Source organism: Formica exsecta, unplaced genomic scaffold (genome assembly GCF_003651465.1).
Source record: "Formica exsecta isolate Colony F162 unplaced genomic scaffold, ASM365146v1 scaffold1, whole genome shotgun sequence".
NCBI classification, from domain to species: Eukaryota; Metazoa; Arthropoda; class Insecta; order Hymenoptera; family Formicidae; genus Formica; species Formica exsecta.
In genome coordinates this window covers 537,888-561,679 of record NW_021848337.1, presented here as the reverse complement: position 1 = coordinate 561,679, position 23,792 = coordinate 537,888, and the positions used below count along the sequence as shown (strand labels likewise).

The window sequence follows — 23,792 nt, the reverse complement described above, 5'->3', positions numbered from 1 at the left end:
TCTTCCGCGGCGCAGGTAGACAGACGGACGACAGTCAGTGAGTCAGTTGGTGAGACGGAGAGGAGGAGAGGTGTAAGAGAGAATCGGTGGGAGAATAGAAAAGCGAGGGAAAGAAAACGCGGCTAGAGAGCGAAAAGGGGTGAAAACGGTGGCATACAAAGGAAAGGAAGAAGAAATAAAAAAAAAAAAAAGAAGACAGAAGGGCGGAAAGCACGAAAAGTGCAGAGGGGGAGAGAAAGGGGAGATTGAGAGATAGAGAGAGAGAGAGAGAGAGAGAGAGAGAGAGAGATCATAGGTGCTAGCCCCCATACCGGAGTCCGCATTCGCCGCACAAAAGCACAACTTGCGCACTGTTGCGCCGCGTTACCAAGCTACTGCGCGAGCAACTGAACTGTGCCGCTCAGCCACCCCTGCCGAGCAGTCGAGTGCTTTCGTGCGGAGTGTTTACGTCGTCGCGCGGGTAAACACGCACGTTGTCGCGACTCGTAGCTCTATCCCACGTACTCCTATCTCTTTCTCCTTTCGATCGACGTGGATCAGCTGGAACGCCGGACGCTTGCTCGATCCCTCGCGTCATTCGAGCGATGTCCTGCGTTCTGCGAATGTGAAAAAACAATTTGGCGAAGCCGAGTGATCGTTGATCGACGACCGTGATAAAAACGCGCCTAAAAAAACTACGGCAGAATCTCCACTTTAAATTATTTAAACATCTCGGCGTGTCGTTCGTTCGTGAATTATAGAGACATTAGACTGATGCTCTCGCGTCAACTCGTGTGACGTTTCGCGGATCGTTGTGTTCTGAATTTACGTAAATTCGTTTCGAGAGTTCGCAAATTTCGTGTTTTCGACTTTATCGCGTCGTGGTAGTCACACTAGTGTGCGCGCTCGCGAGAAATTGAGAGATTAAAATCGCCGTGGATTCGTTAAAACGACGGGGTAGAAAAGCAGCGGGCACCGTGACAGTGCAGCAGTGTGCGACGAAGACTGCGACGCTAGGTGACTGACTTAAACCCCGAGCTCGTTCATATGTACGCTCGTTGGTGCTCCGAGCGGAACTCTCACGTTGCCGCGAATTGAACCGCGTGAGTAGAGAGACAGAAAGAGAGATAGACGTTGATCTCATCATCACCGGGTGTTACTACATTATCGTCAGGCAAGGTGTACATGTGCGGACTTACGTAGTCGTTCGTGTCTGACGTACACTCGCGCGGCAAAGTGACTACCCCCAAGTGCAGCGGTGATAAGAAGATACAGCCACGCGACGTGATCGTTAGCATAAATGACAAGCGCACCCAAGGCATCGAACTGAGGTGAGTGAGTCTACATATATGTTCGATATTCTCGCCGCCCGATCGACGATCCCTACGACCGATTTTAAAATTGGACGAAACATACCTCGGTTGGTACACAGGATTTAATTAGAGGGAATAGGTCGGCACCGCCACATTAATCGTGCGAGTTTCCGTGCAAATGAAATTATAATCGAACGGCGAGCAGGGTCTCGAATTACGCGCTGCGGAGATAGAACCTGAGGCGCTTGTGCTTCTGGTGTTACCGTGACTCCCCTTTGGAGACCTTTCCGCCTTGCTCCCAGATGGTACGTAATGAAAATGCAAGAAAACTCGGGAACTTTTCGTACTTTAGAATCCAACTCTTGTTGGATATGTACGAATGCCTTCCGTATTATGTGAAGCTACGACGTAGACTATTACAATATACGCGACTCTATACGCGCCTCTTTCTTCTTTTAATTCGCTTTATATATCCTCATTTTTAAAAAAGATAAGATTTTCAGATTTTTATATATTTTTATAAGCGTGAATAAAACGTTATATAAAACATAATTAAAAGAACTAGTTGTATAATCTATGTGTTTGTGTGTGGTAGTATTCTCGCATAAAATCAATTTATTACTTCTGTTGCGTAATTACAGCATTTTAATCTTAATAATCAGTAGGTCATTGCGTAACTGGAGTGCATAATTGGCAGCATACTTTTTTTTTTACTTGTTTCAGCGATCAAAGAAGTTTTAATGAAACTTTTTATGTCTTTGATCAAACATTTTTTGCTCCAACACACGATATTACTTCATGAATTGTTTTCCAAACTGAGAATAAGCTACAAGGAATAAGGAACTACAAAGCGAATTTGTTTTCTCTGTCATCGATAATCTTTGACAATAATTTTTTAATCTTACATCGCGCGCGAACGCAGCGTAATATAAAACGATATTTTTATCAAGAATGATCGCAATAATATTGCACAATATTGCTTCCATTCTACCGCAAGGAATATATATACACACAGACATACGCGCAATACAAAAATCGGTACTGAAATAAATATTTTTCTGATTGTGACATCAGATCGATGATTAGCATTCGTGTCACATACATGTCATAAGTCGACGTGCGGAGAGGTCTGATCTCCATCGCTTTAAGGATCGCCAGGCTCGTTCTACATGCAGTGATCGCGGCCGGACGCGATTCGAAGATGCGCTCCGACGTGCATAGGCGTAATCGGAATACCGATCGCTAAGTATCCCGGCCATTCTGGGTATGCGTAATGGAAGCGCTGTCATTTTGCGTAGCTACGTAAACGTTCGGCGGGTGCTGCTGCTCGCGTACCATGGATAGGTAGCTGCCGTGCCACAGGAGAGAGAGGAGAATCCTATGCAAATATGCTGAAAGCATAGTCGGGACGCTCGCGGGGTTTTAACACGTTACTTAGCTGTGCGTTACGTGTCGCCGACAGATCGATTTGCCTGACCTGCCTTCTTGTCTCGCCGCCGACCCTCGTATTCCTCGTCGACGGCCGCGAAAGGTTGGCCGCGAAAACTGGCCGCGAAATGTCATTAACGATAACGCGATCTATCGTTTTCCGCAAAGGCCGTCGATGATAGACGATTGAGGCGGTTTGCTCGGCGAGTCTGCGCGTTCGCTCGCATTCTCCTCTCGTCGACATCTCCTGTAAAAAGAATAATGAAATCTTTATACGATTATATTCTACCACGCTGCCAATAGGTAATGTGATTCCGTGCCGTGTGTACCGTAATAAGAGCATTATAAGTGTATAAACGGGCAGATTGATAGAATGCAATGCCGTTAATCTCGCTTTTGACTGTAAATCGGATCGATTACTATAATACAATTTATTTCCATAAAGTAGAATTGATCGTAAGAGATTACTGCGTATGCATCTAACCAGCGATAACAGTTATCGCGGTACTTCAAAATACATTACGAATACAAATACTACTAAAAATAAGTACCCGAAGCACATACAGAGCACTAGTAAGCGTCTAAATAGGTGTTTAAGAACACAATATGTCGATCCGAATTTGATATCGAGCAAGTATAGCTATATGTGTCGCGATATCGAAAAATGATTGATTAAATTTAATGCTGAATACTATGAATACCAAGCGTGCATTAACATTCTAATCGGAATATTATAATGATCGCTTTAACAATAATGCGTATATTGTAACGTATGAATTATTATAATGCGATTATCGAATTATTCACATTGTTTCTTTGTGAATGATGCATCACTTTACTTCGCGTTTGGTATCATGCCTGACTATCCCCGTTATCCCAAACCCCATTAATTTTAATGGGAATGCCGGACTGCAGACTTAACACTCATCCGCACAATAGACACCCCAGAACAATTACAGAACACGTGAAAATGCACGTATAACTACTGCATGCGCTGGACATCGTCACCCTGAAGAGAGCGTGTTGATTGCATAGATTTGTAAAATTACAGTTTTCGAGATGAAACACGCAGATTGTACATGATAGAACATTTCCTGTATATTAAATTAACAAGTACGGATAATTTTATTTTACGTCTGAGATTAATATTTAAAAACTTTAACTATTTATTAATAAAAATTAAAAAATGCGCGAAGAAAATCGACACGTTTTGAACAGTTTTTTAGTCAAGCTTCTCAGCACAGATAAAAATATGAAAAAATTAAATTTGTATTTAAAATTTAACATGCGCAATATGTTATGTCCGAAACGTACATATTTAATGCATACTTGTTAATATGAAATTAAACAACAATAAAGTTTCCTCACGTAGTATCGCTAGTACTCTGAACCCATTTGTTATTAAAAAAAAAAATCGATATTTCGTTTCTCCGACAATTGTTATCACGAAATATTGCAAAATATCAGACTGCAACAATAACAACGCTTTTCTCGGCTACCGAACTCTCCGACGCTTTCAGTCGTTCTGCCTCTCCTTTCGCTTACCGCGGGCAGTATCCAATACCCATTAATTTTAATGATGAACGTGGTCAGTTTAACACGTACCGGAGTCATTGTAGCAAGCTTGTAGGCAATAAATCATATCCCCTTGTCACTGAAAAGTGCATGGTTCAGATAAGTACGTTATTTGGCACGCCTATCTGGCTATTCTCATCCCCTCCCCCTCAGGCATATGTTTATATGTAGTATACCAGGTAGTTACGGAACGTGATACGTGATACCGTTCTTAAACGCGATCCCGCGCGGGATGGCTAACGGTTATCTACTCTGTTAAAGTGGATAATAGTTTGTATAATCTCTCTCCTTGTGCTGTATTTTTGTACTTATATATTCATTTACAAATTATTTTACATATTTACATTATCAATATTATCAAAAATTTCATGCCTTTTGCAATTTACTTCAGCTTTTTAGTGTGAACAATAATGTTATCCGCTTCACATGTATAATCTTTTAACTACACTCTTCGTTAAGCCGATTTTAATTAGCAAAAAGTACGAAGTATACTGTACATGTGTAATATGCCGGCTTAATATTAGTTTAAACTCATAATACGTATGGCATAACATCAGTTTCTCAGCGTTACATCGTGACATTATTCGCGTACCAGTAAAGTCGAAGAATTACTACGCACATTAGCGCGACGCCATAGCGATGAAAAATTATGCAACCGTGGCCCACTGAGAGCCGAGAACGAAAAGGCCACCGTGTAACCGGAAATTATCATAAATTTTATAAGACTGCTACGGTTATATAGAAGAAGGGAGAGATGAGTGGCCCCTTCGCGAGGGGAAAAAGAGAGAGGTGCGCTAATATCGCTAATATCCCGGCTTATCGATTAAGGTGACCGTGCTTGTACACAATAGCCATGTTACGCACGCCAGCGACGAGAAACACGTGATAAAATGAACGTGTCGTGAAAAAATAATGTGTCTTTTAAATACCGAAATTACGCTAATTGTCGACGACTAACTAAAATTATAAACGTCGCTCGCCGCGTACGGAGAGGAGATTCATTTGCCATCCCTGACGTGACACAAGATCGTATATATAGAATGAGAAAACACGAGCGAAGATTTTCTTTGAAAACAGGTACGACTGTTAATGAGACAATGAGTCTCGTTATCTCGTTCACTCGCTCGTTGCCTACCAGCAACGAATTATAAACGCATGTCTTCATTTCTCCTTAAAATTACATGCTTCGCACATGGTCGTTATTTTCACACCGATTAGGAAGTTACATTATATCTACATAGATATTTGTAGGTTGGTTATACAAATATATTTTTTATTAAATAATGATCATATCTTTTCACTTGATTTATATATGTCATTTAATTCTATAGTCAATTTCTTTATTTTTTAAATATTATTAATAATTGTTATACTTGTCAAGTTATTATTTAATAAAAACTGTCCCAGTTATATGATCGCTACATTGTACACTTTCAATTCAAAAATTCTTGTTTTTTGATTTTTGATTTTCTCGTGTATGCAAATGTGTTTGAATTTTATATAACATTTCTTTCAGTGCGAATATATAAATTCTCGTAATATACAATAGTGTTGGTGTCATTCTTTGACTGCTAAGTCGATATGTATAGCCATCATTCAACAAGAACGCAAATTGTTGAATACATTCGCGCAATCCAAATGACATATCTCATCGTTATGGTTGTACGTACATAATAAGCTCGCATGTGGATTAAGGTTGTCGCATACTGTCTCGTGAGAAACGACTATATACTTTCCATAGGTATTTAGCATAACGGCGATATTTTAAGCTGAGCATTGCTAATAAATGTTAAACATGTACTTAGCAAGATTCATATAGCGAATATTTATTTTCTCGAAGTAGCCAAAATATTGTAATAAAAGCACGCGTTAGAAATTATCGCGATTAAAACCGAAAATATTTACATTCCTACAACAGATATATATGTATATACATATATTCTTCTTTTCGCCTGATACATATCCTATAAAAAAACTATTGCGATATTTTCGAATAGAGCTGTTCCGTTATTAATATACATATATATAGCATTTTATTTCCTATCTCAATGTTTTCATTGCAGACGAACGGAAATCGAATGTTACAGTTGCCACGTAATATTTTCGCTCCGTGCAAAAGCGATACTTGTTTCGTACTGCTAGCCGCGTGCACGTTATAATGTTTGGCGGAGGCAATGCTCCTATTTCCTTATACGCCTCACGGAGACTTGGTGCGGTTGTATGACACGGCTGCGGCCATAACTCTCAGTATGTAGGCCAAGCGGGGTGGAGGTTCTGACTTCCTGGAGGATAGATCACCATACAAACATTCACGCGATAAGCTGCGCTGCTTTGCATCTGCCGTAAAAGTTTTGGGCTCATTTTCCGCGACCTCGGTCCATATTTTTTCAACCCCTATCACAACACCTCTACTGCTTTGGCGATCCATTACTCGTCAAGCTCGTACACCGGAAAAGTGTAACGACGCTCGGAAAGTGCGGAAAAAATATACTATCATTGTATTTACAAATATTAAAAGTCTACAGCAATAAAGTTTCTAATATCGTTGTCTCGCGTATCATAAAAAGATATTTTTAATTTATGATACGAACGAAAATTTAATTCTGATGCTATTGTAAGCAATTTATATCCACGCACTATTTCTGGGAGAAGAAATATACAAGTCAATCTCATTAAAAAAGCATGGAAATGTTAATCACAGTTTGTGCACTAAAATTATCAATATATACAGCAGCTTCAAGCAGTTATTATTGTATTTGTTGTACGAGATAATCAAGGATAACGAGCAAAATTATATTAGCACGTTTGCATGTGTCATAAAAAAGTGTGCGAGAATAGGAAAATGAGTTTACAAAATGTTTGCCGTTTGACTCTCCAGCAAATGCTGTTCTACAGATCATGTCATTAATCTCCAGCTGGTATGATGATCGTACGCAACTATTACAATGCAATTTAATGGAATTATTTTAACAGTATTTCAAAGTTAAAATAATATTTTTAATTAGATAGTTTCTAATAAATCATTTATTTACATATTTAAAAATTATAAATAATATTGTATGTTTATATAGAACGAGAATTCATCTTTAATTATGTGCGTATTAATTGGATAGAATAAATTCATCAAAATACGCGCGCGACGTCGTAGGGCGTCGCCGCTCGCAAAGATTACTGGTTTGCCGAGAATAAAACCGTAGAAATATTTTACTGCGACTTTACAGCTGGAGTCCGGCGTGTTTTAGCAAAATTTTTAATATTGACGTATATATATATATAAGTTGTTATTACATAATATGAATATAAAATAAATTATGTAGCAAGAATAGGATTGTTGTAAAATAAAATTATTTTTTTATTAATTTAGATTATGTAATATATACATATTATAACGGATATATATATATATATATATATTTTTTTTTTAAATCGCAAAAATCTACTGTCTTTGAATCATTTTGCTTCCTCTTTCTCTGATAAAGTATTTAAAGTCTAGTTAAATAATAATTCAGCAAAGAAAAATAGAGAGAGAGAAAGAAGTCGTTAATAATGTAGATAGAAAACTTTTATTATCAATCAGAGAGCTTTTAGATCTAGTTCGCATTTCAAATCTATTTTTAAAGTAATTGTAACTATTGACATACGTATTGACAACCGATAATTGTTCTTGGTTATTACATGACCAACCATCGGTTTTGCTGGAGATTAATTGTAAATATATCAGGCACAGTTGAATGACCATATGGAACTGTATCATTTAAAATTACTAAAAGCGCTTTAGCTTACTCTTTATATGATGCAAATCTAGTAATTATTTGCATTGGAATCGAAGTTGATTATCTTAGTTCCCACTGCATTGAATTGATTAATACTGATTAATTTTATCTCTTTCTTTATATTTCGCGCAGTAATTAAAATTATAATTTGAAAAAATAAAGTCGCATTAAACTTTTTAATAAAAATAGATATATTTTTATATTTTTTATAAATATCATTAAGATAATCGCTATATAATTTTAGTCTACGTAATTAGATAATAACGTCACAAGATAATTTTAGCAGTTTCTATTTTGTTATTCGGTGAACTCGATTGCGGTTTGAATCTAATAGCATTTAGAAACTTTAATCTAAAGTCCTATTCGAATCGTACGCTTCTATTTTGTACAATTATATGTTTGCAATTTGTAGCAAATTTAATTAGAAATTTATTACTTTATCAAAATTTTTAACTTGATATTTAAGATATATGATTTATCACGATGTGGAAAATGTAAAAATGTTTCTAAAAGTTTAGGAAATAATAATAAATTATGAATTTTTGTTGGTCGACAACTTTAACGTTCCGAATAGAAATACAGTAAACATACACGTAGCTATGTTTGTAAATGTTCATGTAATACAACAGTGCTCACCCCGAAATCCACCACGCTAGCTAGATTGTCTATTTAGTTACAATACAGGAGACATTCTCGACATTCTGGAATTAACCGCCACTGTGCTTTCGGGTACGAAGTCATTTGACGTCTATCATTATTCACATCCTATTACAGAGCTACTGCTTATTTCACGATGTATGATAACGTGGATTAAACAGATGTTATCATACAGTACTCGCCGCGTTTCGTTTTTTGAGAGAATTGTACTTATCTCTCTTGTGACACGAAATTCCTCTAGATATCGTTAGCAAAGACATAATTTTACGTAGATTAATACGATTTCGGTGTCATAGATGCAGTCGTAATTGATCGACGAGATCGAGTAGTGATGCGAATCGCGCGAACAGGAATCGTATTAATGTTTACGCGATAGAACATCCGATGTTGAGTCGGACTCGCGAAGGCTTATTCTCGTTATTCGAGTCACACACGGCAAGATAACGCTTTTCTCCCTTTCGGAGAGAAGCGACGTGCTCCCAGTCTCCTTCCTCCCCTTTTGCTTGGCATCCTGTCCACCGGGACCTCGTAAACCCGCTGCCGTAACAATTCCTGCCCACTTTCGTACTCTTCCCGTCTCTTCTTTCTCCCTTGCCTCAGCCTTCCTTTTGTTGCATTCTGCAGCACCCGCGAGCTTTTCCGTTCCCCGAATCCCGTCCGGAGTCCACTTGCGACTCGAAAAATTTTTCTCCTCTACGTCCATTTGCGAAAGTTCTTGCGTTTACACCGAGTAGATCTTACATATACCGCGCTTGGAATATTTGCTCGCGCGGATAAAAGACCGATGAGATTGTGCGTATTTGCAACCTTGCATATTTCTATGCGCGGGATAAGAAGAGGTGGTATGTAAAAATCTATGCACGTAGGGTTTCGCTCCCTCGAGATGGAAGCACGTAAGAACGATGTGGGAGACTGCGTCGGCAAAAGTTTCGCGTATACGACGTGTCGTCCGGACGGGACGATCTTTGAAGTTGTGACCAACGTCCATCTAAAAAAATCTCCCAGCATGAGAGAACCGAATGCAGGTCCGTCGGACGAGCTCATTTACGATGCAGCGACGTCTTGTTGACCCGAGAATAGCGTGAGCGAAATTCCACTACACCGCGAAAAACATATCCGTTGGTTGTTATCGTGCACGGATATTTCGTCCCGATATCTCTCGAGGGCATCTCTAGTTAAGATTATTGGCTTTGCTTCGCGTTGTCGCTTGAAAAGCGTGTAACGTTTAACATCGCGAGACCGCGGGTTTACCAACACAATCAAGTCAAGTTAATTGATACACTGTAGTAGAGCTTGTCTCGCTTCTGAGCCGGTCGTAAATGCCGCTCGTAGAGAAAAGTTTGGAAAGAAAGTTACAGCCGTTTAGCCGCGTTGTCGGAAGATATATTTGTCCGTTTCCCCAGACTAGTAGTTTGGAAAGTTATGACGCATAGGAGCGAAGTAAGGCTGAAATTAAGAATGAATGAATTTTGCACAGCTCCAACAGTATGGTAATTCATGTTCGGACTGCACTTGTGCTAATCTGTCATCGCGCAAGTGTTGTTGCACATAATAGTTTACTCTGATATTAAAATGATAATTTTTGAAAAATAATAATCGATCTTGATTATTCATATGATTTATGTGCCCACAATATTGTGATCAAGAGAGAGATGATCGTTATTAGATGAAACTTAGATACTTCGCTGTTACGGTATGATAACATTTTATTTTATCTCCGATATTAAAATCTGACAGCGTCAATATCAACGCTTACACAGGATGAATCAACAAATCGAGATAGACGCTGACAACTTGTATGCGAAATATAACTTTCAAATAATTACAGAAATATGTGCATTTGCGTATTTCAACCACAAACAAATGTCAAAAGGCATCCATGCTGGGTGCGAGCCAAAACGATAGAGGCGAAGAATATATATATATATATATATACGGCAAGCTATGCGTTGCCTCTAACACCGGGTCCATTTTCCATTATATTCCGATGAAATATAAACCGTGCCGTAAATAACAATCCTTTATATTGAACCCATGCGCACAGCGGCATGCATTACGTTATATGACGGTTACGCCAGCGTGATCGAGAGATACGCATGAACCGGCTCGCGGGATGCATTAGATCACAGTTATTCTGTCGAAAATTTTCGCGATAACCCACGTCTCGCGCCATTAACATTAGAATATACATCCCATTCGCGATCAATTAATTACGATCACTGCTCCTTTCACGATCAGATCCGCCAGAAAGTGTATTAATTTAGTGCAAATAGAGCCGAATTTACGAGCAATCGCGAATTATCCGGATGTGCGTGATCTCTTTATGATAACGATCATTTATATTACGTTCGTTCGTCAAACAAGTCGATCGATTCCAATGTCACGATGCATTAGTGATCATCAGGTCGTTATTAAAGAACCGTACATGAGAGAGAGTGTGTGAGAGACAGAGAGAGAGAGAGAGAAGTTCTCAGAGTTATTTATTAAACTAACTGATGTCGACGTGCACTATTCGGAATTGACTCAAAGGTCTCTGCGAGTACATTGAACTAGCTTCGGTATCCGTAATGTTCGGGTTAAGCAAAGCTTGTGCCTGTAAATTGAATTGCAACCATATCTAGTTAAATGTTAGGTTCGCATCGCTGACACTACCGTGTCCCCATGGACGCCTTCGAATAAACGAAGTTTCGAGTTATGGCGCGCGTACCGCCCTTATCGTAAGTTAGTGCCCTATAGGATTCTGTCACAGTATACGAACGTGCATTCGCGTTATACGACCTTCGAAATGCTCACTCTCATTATTACTATAATATTAGAAAAGCATTGTAAAATATCTAGTCATCAATATTGCACGCGTCATAAATTTCAGTAAAAAATTCTTGAATTGCCGAATATAATCAGTGTACATCATTTCATCTTGTAGTTATGTCTCGATATTAACTACGCGTTGACATATATCTTTTAACATTTCAGATATTTTTTCTTTTAATAATAAAGACAAGAATTTAATTACTATATTTGAATTAAAATCATTATTAATTCATCGAATAGTTGTCAAAATTGATGGTTTATATTTCAATAATATTAAAATTATTGAGTTCTTAAATTATTGATTTATCGGTCACTGGTTGTGAAAATACATATTTCTATTCAGAAAAAAATATATGTGAGATAACGACGGAAAAGCCGATTTACATAATTACAAAACGGCGGTTGAGACGCGCTGGTCGATCGATTTCTGATGGAATTTTTCACAGGCAGTCGCTCGTAAGATAAAACAACTTACTTTGTTGACGGAATAAAATCCCAGCAAGATATATACTCTGAACGTTCGTTTTCACTCTACTCGATTTCTATCGATTGCAAAATAAAGAATATAGCTACTGTTTGTCTATCATATCGGGTGAAAAATTACGTTTATCCGAGATAAATTTTCACGGTGACCGTGTTAATTTAGGTGCACCGTTATATTCCATGAATAACAATTTCTGACGCTTTGAGCGTCAAACTTGCTTGTCGACATTGTACACTCCATGACTATCAACAAACGTTAGCTTCAGCGCGACGGTAAAGCATGTCAAATGAATATATGCTAAATAAGCTATCGTATTCACTTAGATTACTTCGTAGTGTGTGGGCAGTTCAAGAGAATGCATTAGTTAAAATGGCGCTCTCTCGACTGCCTGGCGATGATGGCAGTACATCGTACGCAAACTTTTTCGGATATACGAGAGTTTTTCTCTGTTTAATGGTGGAAAATAAATATGCGCAAAAAGGTTCTCTTTTTCCACTTTTTTCGTGATAAATATATCATACGTTTTAATTTCACAGTATCCGAGAGAAAACACGAAAATCGGAGTGGAAATTTATTCCTTATCAATTTTCTTGTCATCTATATAATCAAATAAAAATTATAAAATTTACGAATTAAATAATTATTCTTTTGCAAAAAGTTCAAGATCTTTTATTTAATTAAAAAAAAAATATTGCATGGAACTAAAAAATGTAAAACTCGTATCAACATTGTAATTTTGTTGCACATAAAACTACTTGTGTATTATTTTCAACATTAGTATGTAACAAGCTCGCCGAGAATACTCGAATAGACACGTGGGCGTCCTTTTATAGCGAAAAATCTCTTCTCCATTGCCGCGCTCCGCCGAAGCGGAGTGGAAGCTGCCGAGAGCCTTTTATATCCGAACTTGGGTGCATTGCCACGTCATCTTAAAGTCCACGAACGAACGTCCTTTCCTCAGCGAGAAACGTTACTGAAGCACATCGGATTGCATCGAAGCACGTGTACTCCGCGCGTATTTTGTGTATTGCGCTGGCATTTAACTAAAACCCGTGAGAGCGCGCAATATCGGGAGCCGGTGCGGTTGTCTGGCGATGATATTTGTGCGTAGTGTCCGAAGTTTCCGCGATACACAGGATCAATCTTTGCTTTTCCCTCGGCTGGCCCGGGGACCGACATGGCGTATATTGATGCCGGCATGGGATTTGATTTTACCCGACTCAACTTAACTTTCCGCGAAGGATTATACCTTCTTGGCTATGCAGACTCTCTCTTTCGCAATAACTTGAGAATCATCTCAACGTCTCAATTATCGTCAACTTGTAAAATTTATAAGTCATTGAGTTTTGCGACAACCTGCTGAAAAATATGTCATAATTGAAGCTAGCAACGATTATTAGCAATTTATCGATTGAATGAAGCGGATATATGCGAAAATGTGAAAAGAGCATGTTTCACTTATGCAGTGAATGAGATTGTATGCGGTAGGGTAGGAAAGTATACGGTGGAAATAAAATTTGTCTGAATATATAAAGTCGATTCAATCGATTGAATCAACAAAAAGTAGTTCCATTGTTACAAACGAATTATATCCTCGTTTTTCTCTTGTGAACACTACGAGTTCTGAATATCCATATATCGCTTGGAAATAGAATAAAAAATAATTATGATTGGGTAGGAATATGATCCTGCTATCTCTCTCTCTCTCTCTCTCTCTCTCTCTCTCTCCATTTCTATAATGCAGGTATAAACAGCGCTTGTAGCATCGATGTCCAATAAAATTTCCAATAAAAAAGGTGTTGCCTCGTATGTCTCCATTAAAAAAAAATAATAATAATAATAATAATAACATATATACTGAGACAATTTGGCAAACTTGTTTTGTGTTACAGCCTCACGCATCCCTGCTTATTGGTCAGCACAAACATGAATGTCTATGACGAGAGAGATTTGATTTACATTTTAATACAATGTGCAGATAAGTCGCTTTCAATTAGTGGCACATTTTAATCAATGCAAATCTCACAATTTTAATTAATACTGATCTCACCGCGTAAGCGCATTTTAATAAATTATATTAAGCTCGCGTTATGTAAATTTTATTTTCCGTGCAAAAAGCGCGTACAAAAGTATATGATTTACGTAATGTATAGGCATACTCGTTATATTATCAAGAATCTCTTTTGTGTTAAAACATACCAACACGATCACGTTGTGATATTTCGAAAATATTTGTTATCTTGCTGATCGCTATTTTTTTCTCGAATAATATTGAGAAATAAATTGATTGTTATATTTATTTCATATTTCCACATAGAAAATTACATAAAGTTTACTAAAAATTTATAGGTTTTTAAAAAGCTTTTATTCTTTTAACGAGCTATTGATTGTGTAAATATCACTATAATTTAGCTATATAGTTCAATTTATATATATAATAGTCAATTATTCATCATCGTTTTTACCTTTTAGAAGCTATTAAAATATATATTTCAAAAAGAACAATATCATAATCTCAGATCGAGATATAGCCACTGTAGTTTTCCATTTTCATTTCTTCGAAGTTATAAAACTTCGTCAGACGTAAAAGGGACGCCACTAAACCGCGTAGAGAAGAAAACCTCTCCATCGCATCTCGGCCCAACGGAATAGTAAAACCTTTACGAGCAAATGAATTCACGGATCGATGAGCTGACGTGTCGATAACGTGAAATCAAAGCGAATATCTGCACTCGAAGGTGCAAATATCCCATATTTGATCATATGAATCCGCCGCTCTCTGCAACTTAGAGTAACGCGAGGAGCGCAAATAAAGAGTATATATACGGGATCCTCCCTCTTTTACATTTAATCTCGGGGTGACGTGGGAAAAGCAGAAAGAGTTCTCCATTGAAAATAAGATGAAATGAGCGACGGTCGAATGCTGGAGATTCGAGAATATATTGGTTTGATGGGACCTATCATATGGTAATTTTCTTTAACGGAAAGGTTTATCCGTTCACTGATTTCCTTTACTTTTATGGGATAGTTTTTGTCTCATAATATTACCGCACATTTAGCAGCGGAATACCTTCATCTGTTCTATTTGTCTTATTTAATTTTCTCTAAGAACTGGATACAAATTATGAAAATTAAAAATAAGCAAAGCAGCGCTCTTAATCTAATTTATAATTAGGTATGTGAAAAAAATGAGGATCATGCACAAAAATGTGTGTCATATGTTGATCATGATTACCTTAATTTATATACGATTACATTTCAATCACGGCATATAGCGCGCAGCAATTCGTAGTGTATCCGTTCATTCGATATCTACGTTATTCGTGGGATCCTTTGTCCGTTATCGGGTGCTTTCGCAAAACGATGTCCTTTGTTCAATGTTGGAAGCTTTCACAAACGAATTGACGGAGAACTGCCGGCAGGTCTATCTACACCAATATACGCGTGTATTATTATTCTCTAATAGAATGATTGTATTGCTCTACCGGCGTACTGCATCTGACAATCACATACTACAGACGGACACTGAAGTAAAGGCGAAATTCTTAGTTGACATAAAATCTTTCAAATTTTGATTAATGTAACAACGAATTTGCTGAATATGCGCCTCTTGATATTCTGATATATGTATGTGTCGCCCCACATTTTTCTAAAAGTAATTTATTCTTTCTAAGTATAGTTAAGCACACTTGCACAGAAACTGCAATATAACATCTATTTTTAACGGTAGTTAAACGATAGAATGCGTAATAATCAGGTGCAACTCAAGCTTGAGTATTGTCTTTTGTATGCGTCTAGAATGAGTATGAGCGTTATTAGATTCCTCGTGAAAGCTCGAAGCACAGAGTTCCACAAGCCGTTAAAAAGTTTCCTCAACAGTATGGATGAGCATAACTTGAGGATTGTGTGCAGGCCTCGAGACTCGTGCCGAATAAGGTGCAAACTATTTTGTTAGTAGCGCCATTTAACTTGAAATGTGTTGGTATTCACATAAAGGTATGGTTGAACCATCGAATGATAGCCCGATCTTGCCTGAACTTTCATAACTTCCCGGATTATGTGGCATACCGAATGCGTTGCATATATCACTTTGGAAGTAAGTTTTCAAATCGTCTATGGATCTCCATGCATGCAACGACTCTAGCAATTATCCTCCACAAAATCACTAGTAATTTCACTATTAATTCCTCGCATGCATGTCCCAGATCTTTTAATTCCAGAAATACATATATATATATTTTTTTTTTTTTTTTCTTGAATAATCATAAATACAATATCTAATTATCTTGGTAGTAACATGGGATATGTGAATCTAATTGATAAATATATATTCCGGCTTACGATCGCAAAGAGTTGAAGAAATAAACTATTTAATTCAAAGGCACATTGCATTCAGAATCATTACAGTGCAAAATAATAAGCACATAACAAGCATGATATAACATGACAACGACAAATTTCATAGTGAATTTCAGTTCCCGTTAACGTGACAATACACGCTCAAAAAGCAACGCCCGCGGCGTAATTGGAAAAACTAATAATCGATACAGAATTTCGCACGCGCTTTCCCTGACGTTATATTAAGGTCGGCACGTTGCACGGCAAATTTCAATCACATTCCCGGCGCAGAAACTCATCGATTGCGCCGGATAAAGCTGGGTTCATCTTCTCGCTGCCGTTTGCCGCAAATCTCGAGAAGCACCGCGCCGCGGTAGTCGCACGTAAATGGGGGTGACGCGGAAATACATACACGGCTGTATCTACGTGCTGCTGGAAAAGTGCTTTCAAATTTGCGATTTGCGCGAGGCGTCCCGGTGCGCTCGCGTCGATTCTTTGGCTGAAATGGAACGGACGGACGGTGGATGTGTGTGTGTGTGGGAGAGGAGATTTCCAATACGCATATTTACGAGAGAACTCCGGCGAGCGTGTTATATTTTCAGGAAAGAAGAGAAAGAGAGGGAGAGAGGAGAGAGAAAGGAAGGCCGTACAAATGGGACGGTGAGGCGTTGCAAATTTTATCGAGTGTGAATTCGCACGACCCACCCTCTTTCCGGTCATTAATCTTGTCGCGCGTGTGGCACGATGAATTCGCAGGAAGACGTATGCCTCGATGTCATCGTGTCATCGTACCAGAGTTCATATCTACTGCACGTCTCACTTTGCACGATACCACCGTCAACACAGCTTCGTACTAACCGTAATGAACTATAGTGGTTTGACGAAGATTCTTGCTTCTCTTGTTTCAAAGGAATAATAGTACGACGATATGATGCTACAGCAACGAGCATGAAATACCATGCTTTATTTCAGACTAAAATTTCATCTAAATAAAAAATTCGGCGAAATTTCAAACGAATATTTTTTTTATATAAAAAATATATATCCAAATTTATTAACGGAGAGAGATATTTGTTTTATCAATGTATATTCTATTTTTTATAGATATAAATTATATATACACGTGGACCGTGGACCGATAGTAATATTGCAATATTACTATCTCTGCTTTTCTGCGAAAATTGCATGTTGCAAATCGCCGGAATATATAACGCAGTTTCATCTTGTGCCTGTTTCCGCGTTGTGCATCGCGTCAAGCATGCGCGATGCAGCGTGACCTCTGCTAATGAACTGTTAACTTGGGATGTCGCAAGCTTCCATTTAAAATGGGTATAAGACGATTAACGCTCATATCAAGCTACACATTGCAATAATCAGTACGGACATATGTACGTCATACTCCTTTTTTCTTTTAATATTACTATCTCTGTATTAATTCTATCAAATTTTATTTTACGTAAAAAATAAAAATATTATATTCAAGTCTTGGAATATATGGCATAACAATAAGTAACTTAATGCAAATTATTCGAAGTTGTAAAAAATTGTAGAATTTATTTTCAATTCTTTGTTTTGCTCTCCAGCGTAATTTATTCTTTGACTTAAGTCTACAGTATGTTCAAGATTACAAATAATAAACAGAGTACGCGATTCACTTTATCCAGATTAAAAGATCAAAGAAGATATAAATACGCGCCGTAAAAAGTTGTCGGATTTACGAATGCTCGCTACACTTTCGTAAGTTTTCGCGGCAACACAGTTTTCGTATAAGTCAAACGAGATGTATCGAGAGCCTCGAAATCGACTTCGTTAGCTCAGAAGTTTTGTGCGAAACTTTAGCAAAAAGTGAATACGAATAACCGCGCATTAATTAACTTGAAGTGTTACTTTATTAAGCTCCGCTTTATTTTGCTAGATTCACGTTCAACGTCCATCTGCTGCTATTATCTCGTGAGATTTCCAGGACCGTGCGTTTTCTCCGCGGTGCGACCGAGCAAAATATTTTTCCGCCTTCGGATGATAGCCTCTTGAATTCCGCGAAATTCGCGAAACGGGACGCCAGACTGCCGAGGGAGAGAGAGAGAGAGAGAGGGAGGCATCCCCGTAAGCCGCGGTAAGCCTACGTATGGACGCGCTTACGAAGGATTCCCTTCCAGGCTCTATCAGTATTCGGATAAGCTGCCTTCGGTATTATGTTCTTCTTAGGTTGCCAACATCTTACTTGTATCCCGCAAAAACTGCATTCGGCCGAAAGACGGAAGTTACTCGTGAGGGGAAAACCGCAACGACGGACAATATTACAGAGATAAAAATAGTTGCAGAAGAAGTGTCACACATAATGGACAGAATAGACTCTTATAATAAAAGACTGATTGAAACTAGACCGCAAATTTTACTTTCTCATAAATATAATGATATCATGCGTTTAAATATGTGATACAAAAATTATATGCAAAAAGATTATATAGATTTCGTCACATTATTTAGAATTTTTACATTTCTTTGAAAAAAGTTAAAATTTTGCCATTTAAACTTCTATTTTATATCATGTATATCTGCTACTTTCTTCTTTATGGTAGAGTTATTTTCAATTGCTTAGAGAATTATTCGCGTGTTTTTAAATATTAATGTAAATTTGAAGGTAGTAGTGTAGAAAAGTTGATGACCTTACCATGTCGTACTCGGTATGTCTCAAGCATTTTCGTCGATCGAGTTACCTGGCGTGCTTCCACGTCAGCGGGAAATCGATACGTGATTGACGTTGGATTAGTCGTTGAGAATGTATCCACTGTGTCGAGCCCTAGAGGAAATAACGATCGGTGATTGGACCGGGCTGAGTCGAGTTTTAAAGCTCGTCTGGATCCTGCGTGTGTACTAGTAGATTCATCCGTGAAACGTTTGCACCACTTTTATCAGTTCGATGTTCTGAATCAGCGAGTCGTGGCAAGATTGGTATTTCACCGTACTGGATAGACGACATACTTTGTAATATTATTTTCTAATATATTAGTTATTGAGAGCTGTACAATATTATCAGATATTGCGCTGTATTTTCGTGACAACAAAAAATTTCTCGTGGAAATTTGAACAGGATCACAATATGTGATATCATTCTGTTTAAAAAGTTTTATTTTATTCTCGATCACTTTTTGCACGCGCGCATTTAAATTATTCTTAATATCATAAACTTAAATATCAAGCCTTATTTATTTAAGTTATCTATTATTTTCTGCGACATATTTCTTTTGTATGCTATTCTTAATGCATTCAATAATGGAGAACGTATGTCGGGCAGCGTATCGCATTTGCTTTCGACATATATGAATGAGAAAGTTTCTGCAACAGATCTCTCCTGTGGAATAGAATCGCATTTATCGCGAGCACTAGAACATCTCTGATACCATATTATGACAATTTTCTTCTTTTAAAGGAAATATACTATGTATATTAAACGACATGTATATTAAACGACAAATCCAGAGCAATCATATGCAGTGGAACATATTTATTGATTTCTTTTTAACTATATTTTTTTATCGCACGTTCATTATTATGAGAAACAGATTGTCAATAACAACCAATTTTCTCTTTAGTTTCATATTTGTCGCTAATATATTTCGTACCGTAATTTTCGATTTTCGATTATATATCGCAGCAAAAATCGTCTACGTGTCACCGAGACAACCTACGAGCACGATGATTAACAACGACGCAATTTTTGTTTCATATTGGAATAAACGTCTTTTAACAAGACTTTTTTGAGCGAATAAATAGATATTTAAGCGTGAAGTTACAGGAGTCTGAGCGGAAAAAAAAAACGTAAAATACGACAACGCACGTGGCGCGCAAACTATTTAAATCTGTAGCGCAGGATTGTAGACACATCGAGGGCGGACAGGGTGCTATAGCTCACCGGGACAGGAACACGGCCTCGATTTTAGGGACACACTAGATTTCACAATCTAGTTACACGAGTGCAGTTTCCCACGTAGTCTGAATGCGGCTAAGCAGATTAAAGCTTGTTGCGGCGAATGGAACCGCAGAAAGAGAATAGTTTCCGATGGCGAAAGGCGCCGGATGATTCGGCAAAGCGATGGCGCGGTTTAGAGGCAAAGTGATGTGATTGCGCGACGGTAGCATTTTGTCTGATTAAAAAATTTATATCAAAACTATTGCAAATTCCTGTACGATTGGATAATCAAATCGAGCGTTGTAACGACTTGATATCTACAGCTATTATTTTTTTGTTACAGGAGTATATCTGTTTTTTTAAATAATTAACGAAATAATTAAAATTGAAGATTTTTAATATAGATGTTCTGTTGCTACAAGTGCGTAGCCGAGATAATGCGAAATAACGTTGTACGATATTAATTTAATACACAGCTGGGAAAACGAGTTTACGTATTAGCTATAATATAACGGGAGAAATAAAATTCCGTGCTCTCGAGAATTCGCGTAAAATATCACATTGCACGCTATACCGTGCGCACGCGGTGAGCTCGTTCGGTATGGTTTCAATAAAAAGTAATCCTGCGCGTATACGAGTCTCTTTTACAAGCATGTGCACGTCTATATGAACACTTGTGCGATTGTACGGTCAAAGCTTTCTTTTTCCGCTCGTTATTGAACGTTAATAGAAAGAAGTAAAATTTTCGATGCGATATAATTGCTGCGCACACATTCTTACGCGCGTGAACACAAAAAAATTTAATATCAACGGTATTACAAAATTTACGTCGTTTAATCAAGGCAATTTCAAGCGGATTAACGTTATCATTTTCATCGAACAATTTAACGGTACTTGTACATTTTGCATACATCCGTATCCTTTTCCTATTGTATATTATATCGTGTTCTCGTTGGAATAATTATATTCCAATCTGCAAATTTAGTTGATAAAGAAATCTCTCTCACATTATATATGATTAATTATATGCAGTCTCAGTACAGTTGCTTGTATTGTTTCAGCCTGTTTAAGGACATGTCACCATAATTTGCAATGGAATTATTTATTAATAGAACAACCTGAAAGTAGCAGAAAATTGATGAAAATAATGTAATGAGAAATTAATTATTGGCGACAATGGGTCGGAGTATGAATTTAACCAGATTTAATTAAACTCATTGAATAAACAATTTTCTATACGAAAATTGCGTCCTTATTCAAAATAATAGCAGAGTTTTCTTGCATACCGTTATATGCATATGTACTCTCTTAGTAAATGGAATCAGTGTATTATTAACACTGATTTTTCAGTTATAAGTATAGCACTAAAACAGCAAAATCTCACTGAAAAGAATTAGCTGATTTTTCAGTGAAATCTTACCGCTATAATCAATGAAATATAAAATAGAAGAATAAAATGTATTTTCACTGAAAATTAATGAAATTGTTCTTCCGTGAAATCATGTCACTGCTTTAATCAGTGATATCAGTTTAATTTTCGCGATTTCAATTTAAAAGAATAGCTTTCGATGCTTTTATGCGCGTGGCACCACCTGTCGATTATTTGTGCGATATTAACGCGTTATTGAAATTGATTCGAAATATATCGCGAAAATATGAATCTCGTCAGTTTCTCGAAATTCAAACAACGTTCCGCACAGCGATTACCTCGTCTCGCGCGCATTGCCTTTCTTTCGGTGGTCCGGATTAAATCCTCCGCACGTTCGTGCATGCATATTTATGCGCATATTCCGCGACGGATAATGCGTCCGCGCGTAATCTATCGTGCAGGTACGCGCGCGTCCGTATATATCTCGTAACTTTCCCTCTGTGTTTTAGTCCGCCCGACCGTAGAAGCCGGAGTCTATTTTTGCCATTCATTCTTTTCTGGAGGGGCGCGTACGCGTTTTTCCTCTTTCGACGGTAATCCCGTCGTGTCAGATCACAGACAGCTTGGTACCTATCCCTTGCTGAGTGCGCTCGTCTGTTCCTTCGTAGATGCTTTCGCAGCGTTACCTCGTTCCCAAATGTTTTCCCCCTTGTATCCTCCCGTGTACCATTCTACGCAGTTTGATACGGATCGTCTGGTACATCAGAGACATTCTGGGTAAAACGTGGAGAACTCGCGCGATACAAATATTTATTATCTACGAAGGAAACGCTATCTGAAATTGAAACATTTTCTGGGAATTTTTACGTCTAATAGAACGAGAGGCTTTCCGGGTTCCAGGCTGAAGTGGGTCATGGTCACGAAATCTTTTTTTATTCGAACACGAGGAGGATCTCCGTTGAGAGATACTGAGAAACTTTTGATTGATATTGACGATACAGATATATTATTTCGAGTATTGTATCCACCTGCGTGAGAATCTATTCTGAAGAGGAAACCAAGGAAAAAAACATTTTCGAGATCAGTTCGATGTTCTGAATCAGCGAGTCGTGGCAAGATTGGTATTTCACCGTACTGGATAGACGACATACTTCGTAATATTATTTTCTAATATATTAGTTATTGAGAGCTGTACAATATTATCAGATATTGCGCTGTATTTTCGTGACAACAAAAAATTTCTCGTGGAAATTTGAACAGGATCACAATATGTGATATCATTCTGTTTAAAAAGTTTTATTTTATTCTCGATCACTTTTTGCACGCGCGCATTTAAATTATTCTTAATATCATAAACTTAAATATCAAGCCTTATTTATTTAAGTTATCTATTATTTTCTGCGACATATTTCTTTTGTATGCTATTCTTAATGCATTCAATAATGGAGAACGTATGTCGGGCAGCGTATCGCATTTGCTTTCGACATATATGAATGAGAAAGTTTCTGCAACAGATCTCTCCTGTGGAATAGAATCGCATTTATCGCGAGCACTAGAACATCTCTGATACCATATTATGACAATTTTCTTCTTTTAAAGGAAATATACTATGTATATTAAACGACAAATCCAGAGCAATCATATGCAGTGGAACATATTTATTGATTTCTTTTTAACTATATTTTTTTATCGCACGTTCATTATTATGAGAAACAGATTGTCAATAACAACCAATTTTCTCTTTAGTTTCATATTTGTCGCTAATATATTTCGTACCGTAATTTTCGATTTTCGATTATATATCGCAGCAAAAATCGTCTACGTGTCACCGAGACAACCTACGAGCACGATGATTAACAACGACGCAATTTTTGTTTCATATTGGAATAAACGTCTTTTAACAAGACTTTTTTGAGCGAATAAATAGATATTTAAGCGTGAAGTTACAGGAGTCTGAGCGGAAAAAAAAAACGTAAAATACGACAACGCACGTGGCGCGCAAACTATTTAAATCTGTAGCGCAGGATTGTAGACACATCGAGGGCGGACAGGGTGCTATAGCTCACCGGGACAGGAACACGGCCTCGATTTTAGGGACACACTAGATTTCACAATCTAGTTACACGAGTGCAGTTTCCCACGTAGTCTGAATGCG

The 23,792-nt window shown here is 37.7% G+C and overlaps 1 protein-coding gene and 1 long non-coding RNA gene across 2 annotated transcripts in view; one reads left to right on the top strand and one right to left on the bottom strand.

The window, feature by feature from the left end:
- Positions 1-23,792, bottom strand: part of LOC115246099 — a 244,898-nt gene that overhangs the window by 2,358 nt on the left and 218,748 nt on the right. The window contains exon 2 of the long non-coding RNA XR_003885631.1: positions 2,395-2,967. This is a non-coding gene — a long non-coding RNA (uncharacterized LOC115246099). The remainder of the gene's footprint in view (positions 1-2,394; positions 2,968-23,792) is intronic.
- LOC115246078 (teneurin-a) overlaps positions 7-23,792 on the top strand; it is a 486,292-nt gene continuing 462,506 nt past the window's right edge. The window contains exon 1 of the mRNA XM_029824669.1: positions 7-1,310. The gene's annotated coding sequence lies outside the window, so the exon portion shown is untranslated. The remainder of the gene's footprint in view (positions 1,311-23,792) is intronic.